Here is a 24,374-nt window from a genome sequence, read left to right as displayed (position 1 = left end):
GTTTAATACATTTATATTTAATGTGATTGCTAATAGGTACATTTATTTAAATGTATTTACAATCATTATTTTTTGTTTTCTATTTGTCTGCTTTTTTCTCTCTCATTCTTTTCTTTCCTATTTTAGATTCATTGAGTTACTGTATGTTTTTTCTCATCCCATTCTCTCTCTTCTACCACTTTGGAAGTTTGTATAAACTAGGATCAGAAATAGCTGCTGATAAGCTTTCTAATATAAAACAACAACAAGAAATACAAATAACAGGGCTAAAACAAGATAGAAATGTATTTCGCTTTTATTTGAGAGATGTCCAAAGCTAGGATAGGGATAGTATAGATACTCTAATATGATCAAGAACCCACATTCCTTCTATCTTTCAAAAATTTATTTTTTTTTAAATTTTTATTTATTTATGATAGTCACAGAGAGAGAGAGAGAGGCAGAGACACAGGCAGAGGGAGAAGCAGGCTCCATGCACCGGGAGCCCGACGTGGGATTCGATCCCGGGTCTCCAGGATCCCGCCCTGGGCCAAAGGCAGGCGCCAAACCGCTGCGCCACCCAGGGATCCCTCCTTCTATCTTTCTACACAATAATCCTAGGCCATGCTTAAAACCACCCTCTTGGCCCAAGTTTGCCTAAGATGGTTGCTGAAGATGCAGCTATCACATCTATAATGCATTCAGCAAAAGAAAAAAGGAGGAGGACACAAAGACTCATCTCCCACCTACGAAAATGCCTCTTGGGGCACATAGGTGGCTAAGTCAGTTAATCGACTGACTCTTGATTTCAGCTCAGGTAATGATCTCATGGTCAGGAGATCAAGCTCTGCCCATTGTGGAGCCTGCTTAAGATTCTCTCTCTCCCTCTCCCTCTGGCCCTTGACCCCCTATGCTCGCTCACTCTCTCTCTCTTAAAAAAAAATGACTTTTGAGGAATCTTTGTAGAAATTCCACACTACACTTCTGCTTAAATATCTGAACATAATCACATAACATGGGAACCCAAAAAATGTCTTCTGACTGTAAACACCAACAACCTAAATGAAACTTAGGTTCTGTAACTAAGGCACAATGCACATTTACCTTTCCCATAAAGTCATACATTCTATTCTATACATTATGTGATTAACTATAAAAGTCTAAAAAATTAATATATTTTATTCTTTTCCCAAACAATACATGGGGATTAAACACTTTAACTCTGATAATTCCTTCATACTTTTAAGCTATTTGTCCCATATTCTAATTCTATATAATTTTTTATTCCTATAAATATTTTTGTTGTTTACACTTAGTATTTAATTATGTTGATTCACACTTTAACCAATATATTGCTGTATATTATATATGTTTTATTTACTACTCTTTCTTGCATTGCTGACCTTTCATTTTGCATCACTTTTTCTCTGCATGAAGTGAATTCCTTAAAATTTCTTTTAGCATGGGTCTGCTAGCTATAAACTTGCTCATTTTATTTGTTTGAAAAAATATTTTCTTTTTGTCCTTGCTAAAGAGCATTTCATTGGATGCACAAATTTATATTTATAATCATTGTTGAACATGTTCTATCTTTAGTCTTCCTCTGTTCCTGATGATAAAACAGCTGTTAGCCTAACAGTTGTTCTCGAAAGGTAATCTTTCTCTATATCATCCTTAAGAATTTTTTGTCCTCTGAACTTTCACTACAATATGTCCAATTGTGGATATATTTTTAATCATTTCCATTAGGATTTGATTAATTTTCTGAGTCTATATACTGGTAACTTTCACTAATTCTGGAAAATCCTCTTCAAATATTGTCTCTGCTCAGTTCCTTCTCGTCTGAATCCATAATTGGATTTACATTAAATTTTCATATTCTGTTCTCTATATCTCTTAACCTCTCTTTCATGTTTTTTAATCCTTTCTCTCTCTGGCCTATAGGCTAGGAAACTTCTTTAGCTTTACCATCCTGCTGTATCTAATTGACTTTAAAATTTTACATATTATAATTTTGTTTCCATAATCTCTCTTTTCTTCTTTTTCATATCACTAAATCATCTTTTACTGTCTTTTAATCTGTATTCATTTTTAAATATACTTTTATTTTGTTAAACAGATAAAATATACCTATTTTATATTCCATGTCTAAAACATCCAATATCTAAAGTATTGTCAGATTTGAAACCTTTATATCATTTCTGCTGCATCTTGCTCATACTAAACACAAAAAATGCTCAACATAATTAGTCATTATGGAAATGTAAATCAAGACCACAAAGAGAACCCACTTCATACATGCCACGATAGCTACAAGGATAGACAATATTTTGTGTTGGTAAATATGTGAAGAAATTAGAACCTTCAGACATTCTGGTGAAAGCTTAATGCAGAAAAGTTTGAGAGTTAAAAAACTTAAAGGGAACCCAGCATGGAAGGTCCCCACATTTTTGTTTTACTTCCAGGAGTTTTACCAGGTTCACAGTAAATAACAGAAAAAAATTCTCTAATGTTTCAGGCAGGGAGAGGAAAAGAAAAAAGAATATTTTGTAATATGCCAGAGGAGACTTTTCCTTTTAAAAAGTTCTACAGTCAGGGGAAATTAGTTAACCACAGCCTAACCTCCTGGTGTATTATCAGAGCCTAACTGATCTAAGAGAAATAAAACACCTAATTCTAGTGAACTCTATCCTATCACATGGGAGAAAAGAAATACCAAACTCTAGCCCACTCTAGCCACTTTTCCCACTTAATAGAGAAGAAAAAAAACAGAGACACTTGTGAAGTTCACAGTCCAGAGGCATAGTGCCCCTAAAGAAACTTAGACCTAATCATAGAACATAGAATGGTTTCCTTCCCCCATACCTTACTATCACAAAGGCCTATTTACAGTAGTAATTTTTTTTACCTAGTATAACATATCTGACTATCAAGAAAAAATTAGAAGGCATACTAAAAGGAAAAAAACACACATAGTTGGAAAATACAGAGCAAGAATCAGAACCAGACATGTCAGGAATATTGGAATTATAAGACATAGAATTCACAACTATCTTTAATATGCTAAGGGGTCTAATGAATAAAGTAGACAGCATATACAAAACAAAATAAAGATAAAGAAAAATCCAGAAAGAAGCCAGAGGGGGAAAAAACACCTTACCTATAGAGGAAGAAAGATATGAACTACACCTAACATCTCCAGAAACCATGTAAGCAAGAAGAGAATGGAATGAAGTATTTGAAGTGTTGAAAGAAAAAACAACCAATCCTGAATTCTGTATTTTGAGAACATTTCCTTTAAAATGAAGGAGAAATAAAGACTTTCTCAGACAAACAAATATTGATGAAATTTATTGCCGGTAGACCTTCCTTGACAGATATGGAAAAAGAAGTTCTTTAAAGAGAAGGAAAATAAGGTAGGTCAGAAGTTTGGATTTAAATAGAAAAAGGAAGAGCATCTAAGAAAGAATAAGGGAAAATACAATTAAAATGTTATTTTTCTTTTTCTTAATCTAACAAATAACAATGCCTTTAAAATAACAGCAACAACTTATTTGTTTGATTATGCATGCTTATGTATACATCGTACACATATATGCTTACATATGCATCCTATATATACATATACAAATGAAATGAATGACAGCAATGATATAAGGAATGGTAGAGAAGAATTATGATTATTTTGTTATCACAAGATACTCACACTGCCTAAGAAGTGGTATAGTGTTATTTGAATGTGGACTTGGATTAATTGTAGATGTATATTGCAAAATCTAAAGCAACCACTAAAAAGTGTTTACAAAAAGGAAGTATAACTGATATACTACAAAAAGAGAGAAAATAGAATCATGTAAAATGCTCAGTTAAAACCATAAGTTAGAAAAAGAGTGAAAAGCAAAAATAGGAACAAGGATGAGCTACAAATAGAAAACAGTAACAAATGTAGATATACAACTAAATCAATAATCACTTTGAATATTAATAATCTTAATACACCAATTAAAAGATGGAAATTGTCAGAATGGATCAAAAAACAAGACCCAACTATGTGTTGTCTACAAGAAACCCACTTTAACTATAAAGACACATGTAGAATAAAGGTAATGAGAGAGAAAAAAAATGCTATACTAACACAAATAAAAGAAAGCAGAAGTAGCTATATCAATTTCCAACAGTGCAGACTTTAAAGAAATTTATCAGGGATAAATAAGCACCATATAATAATAAAGGAGTCAATTCTCCAAGATGACATAACAATCCTTACAGTATATGCACCTAACAACACAGCATCAAACTATGTGAAGCAAAAACTGATAGAAATGCAAGGAGAAATACATGAGCTCACTATCATAGTTGGAGATTTCAACATTCCTTTGTCAGAAATTGATAGAACCAGCAGGCAAAAATCAGTAAGGACAAAATTGAACTCAACAATACCATCAATCAGCCAAGATAGACCATATTCTGGGCCATAAAACATAACTTAACAAATTTAAAAGAATAGAAATCATATAAGATCTGCAGTTACCAAAAGGAATTAAACTAGAAATCAGTAACAGAAAGATATGGAGGATCCTAAAATATGTGAAGATTAAACAAAACACTTTTTTAAAATTTCTTATTTAAATTCAATTTAGTTATCATATAGTGTATTATTAGTTTCAAGGGTAGAATATGTGATTTATCAGTTGCATATAACACCCAATGCTCCTTACATCAAGTCCCTTAATGCCCATCACTCAATAATCCTATCTCCCACCCACCTCAGCTCCAACAACCTTCAGTTTGTTTCTGATAGTTAAAAGTCTTTTATGGTTTGCTTCCCTCTCAGTTTTTATCTTATTTTATTTTTCCTTCCCATCCCTTATGTTCATCTGTATTGTTTCTTAAATTCCAGATATGAGTGAAATCATATGGTTGTCTTTCTCTGACTGACTTATTTCGCTTAGCATGATACCCCTTAGTTCCATCCATGTTGTTGCAAATGGCAAGATTTCATTCTTTTTGATGGCTGAATAATAGATATAGATACAGATACAGATATAGATAACCTCTTCTTCATTCATCTGTTGATAGACATCTAGGCTCTTCCCATAGTCTACCATGGACACTACTGCTATGAACTTTGGGGTGAATGTACACCTTCAAATTTTTGTATCCTTTGGAGAAATACTGACTGGTGCAATTGCTGGGTCATAAGGCAGTTCTGTTAACTTTTTGAGGAATCTCCATACTGTTTTCCAGAGTGGCTACATCAGTTTGCATTCCCACCAACAGTAGAAGAGGGTTCCTCTTTCTCTACATCCTTGCCAATATCTTTGTTTCCTGAGTTTTTAAGTTTAGGCCTTCTGATTGGTGTAAGGTGGCATCTCATGGTGTTTTTTATTTGTATTTCCCTAATGTCAAGTGATGTTGATCATTTTTTTCATGCATCTGTTAGGCATTTGTATGTCTTCTTTGGGGAAATGTCTGTTCATATCTTCTACCCATTTCTTGACTGGATTATTTGTTTTTGAGGTGTTCATTTTGATAAGTTTTTATTATTTTATTTAAATTTCATTTGCCAACATAAAGTATAGCACCCAGTGCTCACCTCAGCATGTCCCTCCTTAATGTTCTTTATAGATTTTAGATACTAGCCCTTTATCTGATATGTCATTTGTAAATAACTTCTCATATTCCATAGGTTGCCTTTTAGTTTTGTTGATGGTTTCCCTTGCTGTGCAAAAGCTTTTTATCCTGATGAAGTCTCAATGGTTCATTTTTGCTTTTGTCTACCTTGCCTTTGGAGATGTATCTAGCAAGAAGTTGCTGCAGCCAAGGTGAAAGAAGTTGCTGCCTGTGTTCTCTTCTAGGATTTTGATGGATTCCTTCTCACATTTAGGTCTTTCACTTATTTTGAGTTTATTTTTGTGTATGGTGTAAGAAAATGATCAGTTTCATTTTTCTGTTTGTGGCTGTCCAATTTTCCCAGCACCATTTATTGAAAAGACTGTCTTTTATCCATTGGATATTCTTTCCTGCTTTGTCAAAGATTGGTTAGCCATAGAGTTAAGTGTCCATTTTTTGGTTCTCTATTCTGTTCCATTGATCTCTGTGTCTGTTTTTGTGCCAGTACCATACTGTCTCGATGATTACAGCCTTGTAATAGAGCTTAAAGTCCAGAATTGTGAGGCCTCGAGCTTTGGTTTTCTTCTTCACTGTTACTTGGCTTTGCAGGGTCTTTTCTGGTTCCATACACATTTTAGGATTGTTTGTTCCAGCTCTGTGAAAAATGCTGATGATATTCTGATAAGGATTGCATTCAATGTGTAGATTGCTTTTGGTAGCATAGACATTTTAACACTGTTTGTTCTTCCAATCCATGAGCATGGAATTTTTTCCATTTCTTTGTGTTTTCCTCAATTTCTTTCATGAGTGTTCTATAGTTTTCAGAGTATAGATATTTTACCCCTTTAGTTAGATTTATTCTTAGGTATCTCACGCTTTTTAGTCCAATGTAAATGGGATTGACTCCTGATTTCTCTTTCTGCTGCTTCATTGTTAGTGTACACAAATGCAACAGACTTCTGTGTGTTGATTTTGTATCATGCAACTTTTCTGAATTCCTGTATTGGTTCTAGCAATTTTTTGGTAAAGTCTTTTGGATTTTCTACACAGAGTGTCATGTCATCTGTGAAGAGTGAAAGTTTGACTACTTCTTTGCTGATTTGGATGCCTTTTATTTCTTTTTGTTGTGTGATCGCTGAGGCTAAACAACATACTTCTAAATAACACATAAGTCAAAGAAGGAATCTCAAGAAAAAAATTAAAATATTTTAAACTAAATGAAGATGGAAATACATCTTATCAAAATGTATGGGATGGAATGAAAACTTTGAGAAAACTTTGTAGCATTAGTTGTATGTATTAGAAGAAGAAAAACCTAAAATCAATAATTTAATTTTCCATCTCAGGAAATAAGGAAGAGAAGAGTAAATAAAGTCAAAACTAAGAGAAATAAAATAAATATGGGATCCCTGGGTGGCGCAGCGGTTTAGCGCCTGCCTTTGGCCCAGGGCGTGATCCTGGAGACCCGGGATCAAATCCCACGTCGGGCTCCCGGTGCATGGAGCCTGCTTCTCCCTCTGCCTGTGTCTCTGCCTTTCTCTCTCTCTCTGTGTAACTGTAATAAATAAATTTTAAAAAAATTTTAAGAGAAATAAAATAAATAATAAAAATTAGAGTTGAAATCAATGAAATTGAGAACAAGAAATAGAGAAAATCATTAACTCCCAAAGCTGTTTCTTTTAAAAGACCACTAATATTGAAAAAACCTGATGTCAGGCTACCTAAGAAATACAGAGAGAGGATATAAATTACTAATATCAGAAATGAAAGAGGAGACATCACTACAGAACCCTTGGAAATTAAATGGATAAGAAAAGGATACTATGAACAACATTATGCCCACATATTTGATAACCTAGAGGAAATGGATCAAGTCCTTGAGAGAAACAATGTGCCAAAATTCATATAAAATGCAAAAGACCATCTGAATACAACCATACCTACTTAAGAAATTGAATTGGGCAGCCCAAGTGGCTCAGCAGATTAGCACCATCTTCAGCCCGGGTCGTGATCCTGGAGACCTGGGGTCAAGTCCCATGTCGGGCTCCCTGCATGGAGCCTGCTTCTCCCCCTGCCTGATTCTCCCTCTGCCTATATCTCTGCTCCCCTCTCTCTGTGTCTCATGAATAAATAAACAAAATCTTTAAAAAAGAAAGAAAGAAAGAAAGAAAGAAAGAAAGAAAGAAAGAAAGAAAGAAATCGAATCAATGATTAATCAATAACCTTCCAAAACAGAAAGCACCAGCCCCAGACAGGTTCACTGGTGAACTCTACCAAAAAATTCAGGAAGAAATTATACCAGCTCTCTATAATATCTTGAGGATAGAAGTAGAGGGACTAACTCCTAACTAATTTTATAAAGCCACCATTATCTTAATATCAAAACCAAATAAAGACAATACAAGAAGACTACTGACCAAGATATCTCATGAACATAGATACAAAAATCCTCAACAAATATTACCACAATGAATCCAACCATATGTAAGGAATTATACACCATGACCAGGTAGGATTTATCCCAGGCATGTAAAGATGTTTGAACACTCATAAATCAATTAATGTAATCCATCACATCAACAGGAAAAAGAAAAACTACGTGATCACATAAATAGATGCAAAAGAGCATTTAACAAAATCCAACACCTATTCATGACTTAAAGAATTCTCAGTAAACTAGAAATACAAGGGAATTTCCTCAACTTGATAAGGAATATCTACCAAAATTTTTTTTAAAAAACAGATAACATCATACTTCATGGTGATAAACTAGAAGTTTTCCCAGTAAGATCAAGAACATGGAAAGGATATTTCTTTTAATCACCTCTTTTCAGCATCATATTGGAAGTCGTAGGTAATGCAATAAGACAAGAAAAGAAGAAAAAATACAGACTGAAAAGGAAGAAATAAAACTGTCTTCTCAGATGACCTGATCATGAAAGGAAATCTGGAAAAAAAATGGGGAAAAAAAACCTCCTGGAACTAATAAGCAATTATAGCAAGGTTTTGGGATATATGAAAATCAATCACTTCCCTATTTTTTTTTAATTTATTTTTTATTGGTGTTCAATTTACTAACATACAGAATAACACCCAGTGCCCGTCACCCATTCACTCCCACCCCCCGCCCTCCTCCCCTTCTACCACCCCTAGTTCGTTTCCCAGAGTTAGCAGTCTTTACGTTCTGTCTCCCTTTCTGATACTTTGATACTTCCCTATTTATTAGCAATGAACAAGTAGAATTTAAAATATAATACCACTTACATTAGCATGCCAAAAATGAAATACTTAGTTATAAGTTAAACAAAATATCAAAAAAATATAAATCAAATGAACTGATTTTAACGTTTATAGGGAAAGGCAAAAGACCCAGAGGAGCTAACACAATATTGAAGGAGAAGAATAAATTTAGAGAATTGACACTACTCAACTTCAAGATTTATATAAAGCTATAGTAATCAAGACAGTGCATTATTGAGGGAAAAAAAAGACAATAGATCAAGGGAACAGACTAGAGCGCCCAGAAATAAAACACATAAATATAGTCAGTTGACCTTGACAAAAGACAAAAGCCAATATAATGGAACAAAATAGTCTTATCAACATATGATGTTGAAATACCCAGACATTTGCATGCAAAAAAACTGAATCTAGGCACAGACATTTCACCTTCACAAAAGATTAACTCCAAATGGATTATATACCTAAATGCAAAACTATAAAAATCTTAAGAGGTAATTTAGCAGAAAACCTAGATGAGCTTGGCATGGTGATGACTTTTTAGTTTAGTTTAGATGACATTCAGTTTTTACGGACAATTCCAAGGTTGTGGTCCATAAAAGAAATAGTTGATAAGCTGGATTCATTAAAATTGAAAACTTCTGCTTTGTGATAGACAATGCCAAGAAATGAGAAGACAAGCCAAAAATCAAAGAAAATAATTGTAAAAGACACATCTGACAAAAGACTGTTATCCAAAATATACAAAAAACTCAAACTCGCCAGCAAGAAAACAAATCATACATAGAACATTCTCCAGGAGAGATCACATGGTAAGCCACAAGGCAAATCTCAATAAATTGCAAAGATTGAAATCATATCAAGCATCTTTTCCAACTACAATGGTTTGAAACGGAAATCAATTACAAGGGAAAAAACTGGAAAAAATGCAAACACATGGAGGCTAATCAACATGCTACTAAACAACCAACGAGTCAATAAAGAAGTCAAACAGGAAATAAAAACATACCATGAGACATATGAAAATTGAAACACAAGGGTTCAAAATCCTTGGGATGCAGCAAAAGAGGGAAGTTTTTGGCAATATAGGTCAAACTCAAGTAACAAGAAAAATCTCCAATAGATAACCTAAACTTACAGTAAATGAAATAAAAAGAACAAACAAAGCCCAAAGTTAGTAGAAGGAAAGAAGTAATAAAGAACAAAGTGGAAATAAATGAAATAAAGGCTACCAAAAAATAGAAAAGATCAATAAAACTAAAAGCTTGTTCTTTGAAAAGATAAACAAAATTGATAAATCTTTAGCCATACTTACTAAGGAAAGAAGAGAGAAGACTCAAATAAATAAAATAGAAATGAAAGAGGAGAAACTACAACCAAGACCACAGAAATACAAAGGATTATAAGAGTCAGTTATAAAAAAAATTATATGCCAACAATTGGACAACCTAAAAGAAATCAATAAATTCCTAGAAACATACTGTTAGAAGGTAGAAGAGGGAGAGTAAAGTATACTCCAAAGTGAGAAGGTGCTTTGAAACTGAAAAACAACCCAAGCCACTCCATACCATATACACAGAGTTTTATTCAGTGTAAATTACTGACAGGGGGGATCAGGCAGGCAATGATCCAGGCAGCTACAAAGGTATCCCCACTCTATTCTCTGCCATGTCCAGACCTCTACCTACAGTTTTTATAGACTGAGGGGCATTGTGGTGAGGTCAAAGGGTAGTTTTCTAAAGTGGCACCAACTGTACGTATACCTGAGGATCCCTACCAGTTAGCAAAAATGGGGCTTTCTATGCACCTGTCATCTCTACTAGTTATTAAAAGGGGTCTTCTGTGAGCCAGTCATCTCTACTAGTTACCTAAAATTGCCACATTAAGGAAGATAAGAACAAACCTTCCTGCATTCTGGTTAGAGCATACATTAACCTCTAAGGGGCCTAGAACACGTAGCCTCAGATCATTGTTCAGGCATGAACAAGATGGAAAGATGGAGGCCAAAGACGGAGTACAGTATTGTCAGCACTCCTATACATGCAATCTCCCAAAACTGAATCAAGAAGAAAAAGAAAATCTGAACATAACAATTAGTAGTAATAAAATTGAATCAGTAATCAAAAAATTCTCTACAAACAAAAGTCCAGGACCAGATGGCTTCACTGGTGAATTCTACCAAATATTTAAAAAGTTAATACATATCCTTCTCAAACTATTACAAAAAATATAACAGGAAGGAATGCTTCCAAATTCATTTTAAAGGTGAGCATTACCCTACCAAAACCAAAGACACAACAAAAAAAGACTAATATCCCCGATGAATATAGATGCAAAAATCCTCAACAAAATATTAGCCAACTAAATCCAACAATATATTAAAAAATCATTCACCATGAACAAGAGGGATTTATTTCAGGGATATAAGAATATGCAGTTTAGTATCCACAAATTAATCAATATGATATACCACATTAACAAAATAAAGAAAAAAATCATACGCTTATCTCAATATAGAAAAATCATGTGACAAAATTCAACATCCATTAATGACAAAAAACTTTCAACAAAATGGGTTTCCAGGAAACATACATTAACATACTAAAAGCCATATATGACAGACCCACAACTAACATACTCAGGGGTGAAAAGCTGAAAGCTTTTTCTCCAAGATCAAGGATGCCCACTCTCACCACTTTTATTCAACATAGTATTGGAAGTCCTAGGCACAACAATCAGACAATTAAATGAAATAAAAATATCTAAATTGGTAAGGAAGAAGTAAAACTGCCACTATTTGCAGAATGCAAATACTTTATATAGAAATATTATTATAGAAATAATATTCTTTATTATTTAGTATTTCTAATACTTTATATAGAAAGCCCTAAGGACTCTACCAAAAAACCATTAAAACTAATAAATGAATTCAGTAAAGTAACAGGATACAAAATATACACTATACACTAATAATGGACTAGTAGAAAAAGACATTAATGAAATGATCCCATTTGCAATTGCATCAAAAAAGAATAAAATACCTAAAAATACATTTAACCAAGGAGGTGAAAGACCTATACTCTGAAAACTATAAGATATTGATAAAAGAAATTGAAGATTAAATAAATGAATGGAAAGATATTCCATGCTCATGGATTAGAATAGTTAATATTGTTAAAATGTCCATACCACCCAAAGCAATCTACAGATTCAATGCAATCTCTATCAATTAAATAGTATTTTTCACAGACTAGAACAAAGAATTCTAAAATTCTTTACTAACTTTAATAGATACACAAACACTAAGGTCATTCATTTCTTAATTGAACTTTTATAGTTTGAATTTTTTTAAAAAAATGTTTCCCACTTTTTCTAAACTGTCAAATCTATAGGCATAAAATTGTTTATGAAATTCCTATATTATCCTTGTAATATATTCAGAATATTTGTTGATGTCATTTGGGTCTTTTTTTTCTTTTATTCCTTATCACTTTAAGTAAATATCAATTTTATTAATCTTCTCAAAGTACCAATGTTGGTCTCATTATTTTTCCTTATTGTTTCTTCTGTTTTCTACTTCCTTGATTTTTTGCTCTGATCTTTATTATTTCCTTTTTTATGCTTACTTTTGATTCATTTTACTTTTTTTTCTATCTCTTTTTTTTTTTTTTAAAGATTTTATTATTTATTTATTCATGATAGTCACACAGAGAGAGAGAGGCAGAGACACAGGCAGAGGGAGAAGCAGGCTCCATGCACCGGGAGCCCGACGTGGGATTCGATCCCGGGTCTCCAGGATCACGCCCCGGGCCAAAGGCAGGCGCCAAACCGCTGCGCCACCCAGAGATCCCTCTATCTCTTAAGATGAAAGCTGAAGCCATTTTATTTTAGACCTTTCTTGTTTTGTTAGAAAGACTTTTAGTCTTATAAATTCCCCCCCTAAGTACTAAATGAGCAGCATCCCACAAATTTTGATATGTTGCATTTTAATTTTTATTCCACACAAAATATTCAAATTGTCCTTCTGCCTTCTTTTTGACCTTCGTGTTTTTTAGAAGTGTGTTACTTAGCTTTTAAATATATGAGATCTTGGGCAGCCCTGGTGGTGCAGCGGCTTAGCACCACCTGCAGCCCGGGGTGTGATCCTGGAGACCCAGGGTCGAGTCCCACGTTGGGCTCCCTGCATGGAGCCTGCTTCTCCCTCTGCCTGTGTCTCTGCCTCTGTGTGTGTGTGTGTGTGTGTCTCTATGAATAAGTAAATAAAATCTTTAAAAAAATAAATAAATATATGAGATTTTATGTCTTTTCTGTTACTAGTTTCTAAGTTAATTCCATTGTAAGCAGAGAATATATATGCATTATTTGAATCATTTTAAATTTGAGAATTATTTTTCTGGTCAAGAATAATGCTATCGGGATCCCTGGGTGGCGCAGTGGTTTGGCGCCTGCCTTTGGCCCAGGGCGTGATCCTGGAGACCCGGGATTGAATCCCACGTCGGGCTCCCGGTGCATGGAGCCTGCTTCTCCCTCTGCCTCTCTCTCTGTCTCTCTCTCTCTCTCTCTCTCTCTGTGACTATCATAAATAAATAAAAATTAAAAAAAAAAAAAAAGAATAATGCTATCTTGGTAAATATCCCCTGTGCACTTGAAAACAATGTGTTTATCCCGCTGTTGTTGAGTATAGTAGTCTATAAATGTCAATTAGGTCAAGTTGGTTGATAGAATTGTTAAAACTTTTATATCATTCCTGATTTCCTACATTCTTGTTCTATCAGTTATTGAGAGAACACTTGTTGAAATCTCCAACTCTAACTTGTGTATTTTCATAGCTACTTTCATTTTATTTATGTATTTTGAAGCTATTGCCAGATGTATAAACAGGATTGTTAAGTCTTTTTGATGAATTGACAGTCTTTATTCCTAAAATATTCTTTGCTCTGAAACCTACTTTGCCTGATATTAAAATAGCAATTCTAGCTTTCTTTTGACTCATGTGAGCATAGTTTATTTTTCCCAACCTTTTACTTTTAACCTATTAAAGTGAGTTTGGTTTCTGGTAGGCAATATATAGTCGTCTCTTGCCTTTTTAGCCAATCTGACAATCTCTTCTTTCTAATTGCAATGCTTGTGCCATTTACATGTAATGAGATTATTGATATGATCAGGTTTAAATTTACCATTTTGCTATTTTTGTCTCCTTTATTCTTTGTTCCCCTTTTCCTATTTCATCACTTATTCTGAATAGAATCTTTTATGAATCCATTTTATCTTCAATGTTGGCTTATTAACTAAAAATTATTATATTCTTTTGCTCATTATTTTAAAGTTATAGTGTACATTTTAACTTATGAGACTACTTCCAAGTACTATCCCATTCACCTGTACCATCCCACCTTCATGTTATATTTTACTTCTACATGTTATAAATCTCACAATGCATTGTTCTTATTTTTGCTTTTACCTTTGAAAGAGATTTCAATAATAAGAATAAAGGATTTTATACTAACTCATACAGTAACTATTTCTCTTGTTATATTCAGATTTCCATCTGTTATCATTTTCCTTCTGCCTAAAGAAAATTCCTTCAACATTTCTTGTAGTACATGCCTGCTAGTAATGAGTTTTCAGCTTCTATGTATATGAAAAAGTCTCTTACAGCTTTGTTTTTGAAGGATATTTTTGCTGAGAATATAATTTTCGGTTGACAGCATTATTATTACAGTACTTTAAAGTTTTTGCTCCATCATGTTGTCATGTGCATCATCTCCAATTTGAAGTCTGGTTTCATTAAAACCATCTTTGTATCTCTATATAGAATGTCTTTTTTTCCCTGGCTTTCTTTTCTCTATCACTGGTTTTAATAAATTTTGATTATAAGTGTTTCTTGTGCTTGGGGTTTATAGTTTTCAACAAATTTGAAAAAATATTGGCCATTATTCATTTAAATATTTTTCTTTCCCTTCTCCACTTCTCTTTCAGGGACTCCAATTATACATATACTAGATTACTTGAAGTTGTTCCACAGCTAAATGATTCTCCATTTTTTTCCCCATCTTTTTTCTCTATTTCATTTTGCAATGTTTCTAACACTGTCATCAAGTTCATTAATCTTTTCTTCAGCAATGACTACTATACTGTAGTCACACCCTGTGTATTTTTTTTAAAATCTCAGATGTCATAGTTAATCACACCCTGTGTGTTTTTTTTTAATCTCAGACATCATGGTTTATATCTCTACTAGTTGGATTTGCGTCTTTTTCAAAATATTTTCCATGCCTCTGTTCAATCTTTCCTCTAACTTCTTGAAACATATGGAATACCATATGAACTTTTTAATGTTCTTTTCTACTAATTCATTCATTGGTGTCATTTTTTAGTCAACTTCAATTGATTTATTTTTCTCCTCTTCTTGGGTTGTATTTTCCTGCTGTTTTCCATCCCTGTTAAATTTTTAATGAATGTCAGATATTGTAAAGTTTCCCTTGACAACTATTGGATATTTCTGTATTCCTATAAATATCCCTGAGCTTTGTTATAATAGTTAAATCATTTGAAAATAGTTTGATCTTTTGGTCTTGCTTTTAAGCTTTGCAAGGTAGAACTAAAGCAGTATATTGTCTAAGACTAAGTTTGCTCTGCTACTGAGGCAAACATTTTCTGAGTTTCCTGTGAATTATGAGATTTTTCACGTTGGCTAGGGAAAATTGGAACTATACCCATCCCTATTTGATCACTGGATATTATTCCTTCTAACCCTTTAGGGTTGTTCTTGTCTCCATAAGTGTTTTTTATCTTTTTGTGCTTAGAAAATGCACCATTCCTCAGTCTGTGGCTTATGGTATAAACTCAAAGCTCTGAATCTCCAGGGTTCTTAGCCTGGTAGGGCTTGAAATCCTGTTCTCCAGGTTTTTATCTCTTTTATCAGCTTTATAGGGCTTGTTTTGAAATTCAAAGCAAAGAATTTGGCTCTTCATTCTTGCTGGGGTCTTTTCTGGCTTCCCTTCACTGAGGCAAAAAAATCTCAGTCTTGGAGTCTAGTTTTTATAGCATAAGGGCTGCAAGATAAAAAAAGAACTGCCAAGAAGGGAAGTTTTCTATAATATTTCAAAATAATATCACATTACATGTTTGGGTAATAATTCTTCCTCCTCCCCTTCCCCTCTCTCTTCTCCTCTTCTTCTTTCCCTTCTTTTTCTTCCTCTTCTCCATCCTTTTCCCTGTCTTCCTCCTGGTCCTCTTCTCCTCTTCCTCTTCCTGCTTCTTCTCATTACATGGCTTAATTCCTTGGCTTTTCATGCAATACAGGGAAACACTGTCATTGGAGTGTAAAAGTATTATCACTGCTGGCCACTTCCAAGATTGGTTAGCTGGGAAAAGTTACTGAAAACTCTCCATTACCTCATTTGTAAAATGAGAATAACAGTAATTTTCATAATCCTATGAGGATTAAATGAGTTATTATGTGCAAAGTGCCTGCCATTATACAGGATATGTAATAGCACCTTAAAAAGTGTTAGCCTTCAATAAGGAAATATTTTTGCAGTGTCAAAGAAAGTCTTTAAATGAAAGTGGCTTAAATATAGGCTTAAGGTTTTGGGGTGCTTGGGTGGGCTCAGTTGGTTAAGCATCTTGATTTTGGCTCAGGTCTTGATCTCAGGGTCATGAGTGTTAGGTTTTTTCCAAATGAACGACAGAGAAATAAAAAAAAAAACGGCAGAGCCAGGCAGTAGGTCCGAGAGTGCTTTAATGGGGGGCGCTCCCTGGCGAGGTTCCGTGACTTGGAGAGGTGGCCCGAGTTTTTAAGCCTTATTGGTTCCAGTCTGGATCCGGGGGGGGTCCCTCGCCAAATTAGTCAAGGGAACACCGTGTCCCTAAGTGATTGGCTGGGGTGGAGGTAGTACAGATGAAGGGGGGTGGTCCCTGGCTGGAAAGTCCCGGATGGAAAGTTTTGTTTTCCTCTCTAGGTTTCGATTTACTAGAGATGAGTGGCGGTCACGCTGCCTTAGCCATTCTGACCCAATTTGAGATGTCCACCATTTTGGGTGCCCCTCTCAGCCAGCCCAACCATGAGTTCAAGCCCCATATTGGGCTCCACACTGGGCATGGGACTTACTTAATACAAACAAACAAATAAATAATTTATATATATATAAATTATTTATAAATATACACACTATATGTATAAACAAATTATTTTTATCTGTGATATATATTTATATATATGATATGATACATGATATTATATATATATACTATATATATAGTATATATATATTAAATAAAACCTTTAATATATATATATATATATATATATATATATTAAAGGTTTTATTTTGTTTTATTTGGCTGCTGTACATCAGGTAACACCTGAAGATCAACTGACTCCTTCAGGGTCAAAATTTTTACAGGATATGGAAAGTATGGGTCCTTGCAGTTTTGGCTTAGGAAACAGGGTTTTTTTGTTGTTTGCTTGTTTTTATTTTAACTAAAACTCAAGATTGAGGGTCATTCCTGTTTTCATGCTCCTGTTTGGAATTAGTTGGCGCAATCCTAACAGCCATCAGAATAGCATCACAGAACTGGTTTTGCAAGCTATGTCAAGTTCATCGGGCAGGGGAGATAGGTAGCAAAAAGAAAGAAAAAGAGGTTAAGATAGAAAGCAAGGGAGAAACTAAAAATGTGTGGTCATGTGTGTCTTAGGACTTTTATAAAAGGAAGTAGGGACATTAGAAAGAGAAATTTCCTGTTGTGTTAATGAGAATTCACTGATAGTCAAGATAGAGGCAACTAAAGTAAAACATGAAGAAAACAGACCACTTTATTCTTGATCTGAGCTATATATATATATATATGGTTACAAAAGTAATAAATTTAAGAAATAAAACAGAGGGGGGTGCCTGAGTATCTTAGTTGGTTAAGTGTCTGCCTTCTGCTCAGGTCATCATCCCAGGGTTCTGGGATCAAGCCCACTGGGGGCTCCCTGCTCAGTGGGGAGCCTGCGTCTTCCTCTCCCTCTGCTCCTCCCCCTGCTAGTATTCTCTTGTGCTGTCAAATAAATAAATAAAATCTTTTTAAAAATAAAAACAAATAAATAAAACATGTATAAATAGGTAATAGGGAGTGTATTTATGATAAGGTGTTATATGGAAGTGGTAAGTCACTATATGGTACACCTGAAACTAATATTACATTGTATGCTAACTAACTGGAATTTAAATAAAAACTTTAAAAACAAAACATAAAACAGAAGAAGAAAAAAACAAAACAAAATACCATCACCCAAGATAACCATTAGTAATGTTTTAGATTACACCTCTCTAGTTTTTTTATGCCATTTGTAAGCCAGATACATCTACTCCCTTATTAGCTGGCTCCAAAATCCTAGAGACTATTTCCCCCATTTATTTCTCTCTGTAAATTCTCTCTCTCTCAAAATAAAAAAGGGGGGGGATAGAAAGGAGTAAAGAAAAAAGGCTTTAGTAAGCAATTAGACTTCACTGAAGATTTTTTAGTGGGCTGTCTCCACAGCCAACAAATTTAGAATCTGCCTTAGATATTTTTATTCTCCTAAACTCCTGCTCAATGCAGCCAGCCCCAACCTGCTAAGTTAGCTCCCCCTTCCTAGCTCTGTTACCACTCTCTCCTCCCTGTAGAGCTCTTCTCTAGCCTTTACATTCAAACTCACATACATAAATTCATCATGGAGATCAATAAAATAGAGGACAATTTACCAACTTCTGAAATTGAATATCCAGCTTGGAGTCTTAAACCTTACTTCAAGTAGTTTATTAAGGTATTCTCTCTAAATAAGTACAAGATTCTCCCCAAAAGGCATTTGGTAAATAATATTTTCTCCATATTATTAGATATATACATACTTATACTTACATTCTTTCTTCTTTTACAAAATTAACACTATCCTGTTTACAAAGTTTTGTATTCTACTTTTTTTTTTGTATTCTACTTTACAGTCTACTTGATACAGTGAACATTTTCCACTTTATTACAGTCTTTATAAACTCTATTATATAGCTACATAAAATAAACCATTGTATCATATAAAATTAATGTTTTTCTATGTCAATAACTGTGAAATATTAGCATTTTCCTATGGTTCATTCTTGTAACTAATCCCTTACCATTGGACATTTAGAATGTTTTTCTCTTTTCCTATAATAATAATGCTATTATGAGCATTATTATACACAAATCTTTGATGTTACCTCTGGCTAGGATTTTAAGTTCCTTTCCTAGAAGTGAGATCATACTAGGTCAAATTGTATAAATAATAATAATAAAGTAATCTCTTTCCATAAAGGTGGTATCAATTCTGATTCCCACTAATAGTTCAAGAGTATCTCCATCTTACCATACCCAGGACAGCATTACTGCTACTAAAAAACAGAGACTCAACAAATAGTGTTTCATTACTGTTTATCTTTACAGCATTTTTTTTTAATTTTTATTTATTTATGATAGTCACACAGAGAGAGAGAGGGAGGCAGAGACACAGGCAGAGGGAGAAGCAGGCTCCATGCACCGGGAGCCTGATGTGGGATTCGATCCCGGGTCTCCAGGATCGCGCCCTGGGCCAAAGGCAGGCGCCAAACCGCTGCGCCACCCAGGGATCCTCTTTACAGCAATTTAATTGCTGGTGAGAATGACCAGTTTTTCATTTTAATTTACCATATATAGTATTAGTTGTGTGTATAGTCCTTCTAATTCATCTTTACCCAGATTAGTATGATTTTCAAAATAAGTATCCTAACCCTTCATTTATCATATCTGTTGCAAATATTTCATAGCAATTTAATATTTAACTATTATAAGAGCTTCAGAAAGAGACAGTAAATATTAGGACACCATTATTGCCCAAAGGCAAGAGATAAACTTAGCTCTTCAAGTAGCTTATGGCTCTACTGCTCTAAGCCCACAAGTGATATCTGTATTCTATTCGGGAAATAGTGTAGTCTCTGAGGTAATATTTAGAAAGAAAATAGAATCCAACAACAGCTACGCAGTAATTTAGTTTTACTTACTAGTTTTCTGTTTGTTGTTTTAATATTTAAGAAACATTTGGGGGGGCCCAGGATGGCTCAGTTGGTTGATCTCCTCCAACTCTTGATCTCAGCTCAGGTCTTGATCTCAGGGTCATGAGTTTGAGCCCCGTGTTGGGCTCCATGCTGGGCGTGGAGCCTACTTTTTTTAAAAAAAGAAACATTCGGAAGGCATCATTGATTATGAACAGAAACATATGTCAGTCTACCTATTTACAATCTAAATGTAACTCCAACCATAAATACTAGACAAATAGTAATGATCAGATCTTTTCTTTCATCCTTTAGTTCTGATCTCAGCTCTGCCACTAATTATATCATTAGATATGTAACCTTGAATGAGTCATCTAAACTGTGTAAGCTTTGGATTTCCCAATATATAACATGAGGATATTGGATTAGATGATTTTAAATGACCTTCTAGCTATAAATGTGATAATCTTATAACTATACTCTATTCACTTGTCAAACATTCACTGAACATCAATTATGTTCTAGGCATTAGGCTAAATGTTGATTATTAAAACCAATTCTACCACTTATTGAACATTTATATGACAGGCACTGTGGTAAATGTTTTACAAATACCTTCTCATTTATTTTGATCTCCATAATAGTCTTAGGAAGTAGGTGCTATCATAGCCTATATTATAGCCAAAAACTGAAATCTAGAGAGTTTAAAATAATAGCTAGTTAGTATAAGAGCCAAGACTCAAACCCAGGAGTCTCTGACTCCCAAGCCCATGTTTAACCAGAATATCATGCTGCCACCAAGGAGCTTATGGTCCAGTATTTCTCAAAATGTAGTCCTCGAATCACCTGCATCATAATTAATTGGGGTACTTATTTAGAATGCAGATATTCAGACTTTACTTAAGTTCTACTGAAACAAGTATCTATGGAGTGGAGTCTATTATTTTATTTTTTCCTTTTTTAAAATTGAAGTATAATTAACATGCAGTGTTATATTAGTTTCAGGTATAGAATGCAAATTGGTACAGTCACTGTGGAAAACAGTATGGAGGTTCCTCAAAAAATTAAAAATATAATTACCATAAGATCTAGTAATTCCACTACTGGGTATTTACCCAAAGAAAATAAAAACACAAATTTAAAAAGATATATGTATCTCTGTTTATCAAAGCATTATTTACAATAGCCAAGATATAGAGGCAACCCTAGAGCCCACCAATAGATGAGTGGAGTCTATATTTTAAGTAAGTGATTCTGCTCAGATGATTCTTATGCACACTAATTCTCAAGCCTACTATATGGTTCATAATTTGTCTACATTCACTAATTAAATAGTTAATGAATGACCACTATGTACAAGTAACACCATACTAGGTGCTGTGTTAAGTACATTTGTATGAGAATTTTTGTTAGACTACAAGCAAGGGACATGATAATAAGACACATACAAATAACCTCCAGTGCAGAACATTTGTGGAATCTTTGAGATCTTGCCTTAACTGCTATAATTGCTGCTCTGTATTTGCTGTTATATTGTTATGCACATATTATCTTCGTCGAATAGAATGTGAATCCTTTGGAGGCTTCTATTCATCTTTTATTTACATTTGTTCTTGCAAATATTATTAAGTACCTACTTAGTGCCAAACATTGTGGACACTGGAACTATGCTGGTATGCAAAATTCAGACTCAGTTCTTTCAGGGAGCTTTTGATCTAGCATGAAGAAATCCATTAATGAAAAAATCAGAAAAATGTAAACACAATCAGATAAATGTAGTAAATGTAAATTGCTACTATAATGCACAATATAAAGAAAAATTATACTCCACTAAAAAAGCTTACAAAAAAAGAAATTTTATCGGGTCAGAGAAATCTGACTTCCCCAAGGAAGTAACTTTTGAATTAAGAACTGAGAGATATGTAAACACTAATTAGGGGAAAGGGGAGGAAAGAGAAGGAAGTATCTAAGAAAAGGGCATGTGAACAGGCATTTGTAGAAGATGAATACATGGCAAGAACAAAGGATTGATATAACAAAGAAAATCAGAGTGGATAGAATGAAAAAATGCTTAAGAAGTCACCAGAGATGGGGATCCCTGGGTGGCTCAGTGGTTTGGCACCTGCCTTCGGCCCAGGGCATGGTCCTGGAGTCCTGGGATGGAGTCCCACATCGGGCTTCCTGCGTGGAGCCTGCTTCTCCCTCTGCCTGTGTCTCTCTGCCTCTCTCTCTCTCTCTCTCTCATGAATAAATAAAATCTTAAAAAAACAAAAAACAAAAAAACGAAGTCACCAGAGGTCAAACAATATTAAGGCATTATAGGCCATGTGAAGAATTTTGTCTTTATCTTGAAACAAGAGGAAAGCAATGAAGGGATATACTGCTTATTCTCCATTTGCTCTGCCCCACCGCCAGACTCCTCCACGTAGAGCCCTGAGTGGCTAAAATCTCAGATTACATCACCTGGGCTCATTATCAGATGGCTTCTGTTTGTATTTAGCCAAGGGGAAGCACCTGCAGAAGAGTGGCAAGGAAGAAAGAAAAGAGTATTTCTTCTCTACTCTCAGCCTCTTTTGGGGTCTTAGAGCTAGTAGCAGTTGCATAATGAACAAAGGCTCCTGTCCAGTAGGCCCTCCTCCAGGGCTGCCAACCCCATCCTTTTGTCCCCTCAGGCCTGAGGGTGGTAATGGCTTCCTCCTTCTTGTTGGTTTTCTTAACTCTGCCCACATCTTTGAAGGTAGTCCTTTATTTAAAGCCTTTTCCTCTGAATGGAATGGTTTCCTGCCAGTATGTAACAAGTGAGGTGTTCAGAGGCCAAGTAAAAGTTCCATACAAAGTGACTCACAATAAATATCTGGTGACCAAAAGACCAGACTAACTTAACTCCAGTCCCAGGACACTCCATGGAATTTTCTTTGCCTCTTATTTCCATTGATTATTTTATTTTTAATAGCTGGTCTTCTTAATTACTAAAAGATTCTTGAAGGACTAAAAAACCATTATCATTCATACACACAGGTTCCAGCCATCCAAAGGAATTCGGGTGAACAAGGTCTTTGTAATGTAGTCATAAAAAACATGAACTTGAATCAGAGAAACCTGGATTTAGTTCTTTGCTCTGCCACCTAATAGTCATATGCCCTTAGGCACGTTTTACTCTCTGAATCCCTGTTTCCTATGTAAAATGGGAATGTTAATACTTACCTTTCAGGATTCTTGTGAATGTTAAATAAAGTGAAGGGCTGGTAGAAAGAAGGCACTTAATAAGTGGTAGCTATTATTACTATTACATCTATTTAATCTAGGATGAAAAGGAAAAGACACATTCTTAAACTTAACATATATTCATGATTTTTAAAAATAATAGAGAAAAATATAAACTATAAAAAGAAAAGCCCCATTTCTTTCTTTCACCTCCAATTCTACCTCTGAATGCTGCTGTTAAAAGTTGGCTATATATCTTTACAGACATTTTCTACACATATACACTGCACTTGAAGAATGAAGATGGAATCACACATGTTGGGAAGGGGAAGAATTGGCACTCCTCTCCTTTCTGATTGAGATATTCAGAGGTGTGTGTGCATCACAGCAATCCCACAAAATTCAGATACCACCCTAATACCAATGCCATACACAAAAAAGTACACTTTTGAAAACAGAGTGAGCAGATTGTTATTTCTATTTCTCTGGCTAGGGAATCACTTGGGCTAATTTAGGACAGGATAGGAAATACTTCTGATTCTTGATACCAGCATTTCAGGGAACGGAAAGAAGTGGAGACAAAGCTGAATGTTCCAAAAGTACTGAGACAATAAGGAAAACACACTGTTAAGAATGGTTCCGATCATTCTACTCAGAACCTAAAGACGCAAGTATCTTTTATCAGCCTATAAGAGTAAGTAAGGGCAGCCCTGGTGGCTCAGCTGTTTAGCGCCGCCTTCAGCCCAGGGTGTGATCCTGGAGACCCAGAATCGAGTCCCACGTCGGGCTCCCTGCATGGAGCCTGCTTCTCCCTCTGCCTGTGTCTCTGCCTCTGTGTGTGTGTGTGTGTGTGTGTGTGTGTTTCTCATGAATGAATAAATAAAAAATCTTTAAAAAAAATAAGAGTAAGTAATTTCCAAACATTCACTATAAAAAAAGTAAAGCATCACTTACCATGAGCCAATATCTTTAAGGCAATGTTTTTCAAAGTGTAGTCTGTAGACCACCTGCTTCATAATCATTCAGCTTGCTTGTAAAAATACACACCGCTAAATCAGAATCTCTGGAAGGCCCAGAATCTCCCCCCTTTAACATATGCTCTAGGAGATTCTTAAGCACTCTAAAAGACTGAAAATGAATTCTTTAAGGTAAATCAGAAATAATAAGGCAAATTCCACATACACATAAACTCCTTTGAATATTTAGAGCAGAAAGAAAATTTCTCTCCCTTCTCCCCACCATTTTAATTCCTCCCTCTTCATAGGACCCAAACTAATCAATCATTATATTTTATAGTTTCTTTCTAGT

At 34.6% G+C, this 24,374-nt stretch overlaps 1 protein-coding gene across 5 annotated transcripts in view; it reads right to left on the bottom strand.

Moving 5' to 3' along the window:
- Positions 1-24,374, bottom strand: part of SOX6 (SRY-box transcription factor 6) — a 665,852-nt gene that overhangs the window by 610,582 nt on the left and 30,896 nt on the right. For 4 of the 5 annotated variants that reach the window (XM_077866354.1, XM_077866356.1, XM_077866353.1 and 1 more), the window contains exons 1-2: positions 21,500-21,577; positions 19,872-20,031 (exon numbers count right to left, since the gene is read on the bottom strand). The exons of the other annotated variant lie outside the window; for it this stretch is intronic. The gene's annotated coding sequence lies outside the window, so the exon portion shown is untranslated. Of the gene's footprint in view, positions 1-19,871; positions 20,032-21,499; positions 21,578-24,374 lie in introns of those variants that run through there. 5 annotated transcript variants of the gene reach the window in all.

The sequence above is a fragment of the Canis aureus genome, chromosome 23, assembly GCF_053574225.1.
Source record: "Canis aureus isolate CA01 chromosome 23, VMU_Caureus_v.1.0, whole genome shotgun sequence".
In the NCBI taxonomy this organism is placed as follows: Eukaryota; Metazoa; Chordata; class Mammalia; order Carnivora; family Canidae; genus Canis; species Canis aureus.
This window is presented reverse-complemented; position numbering and strand designations above follow the sequence as displayed.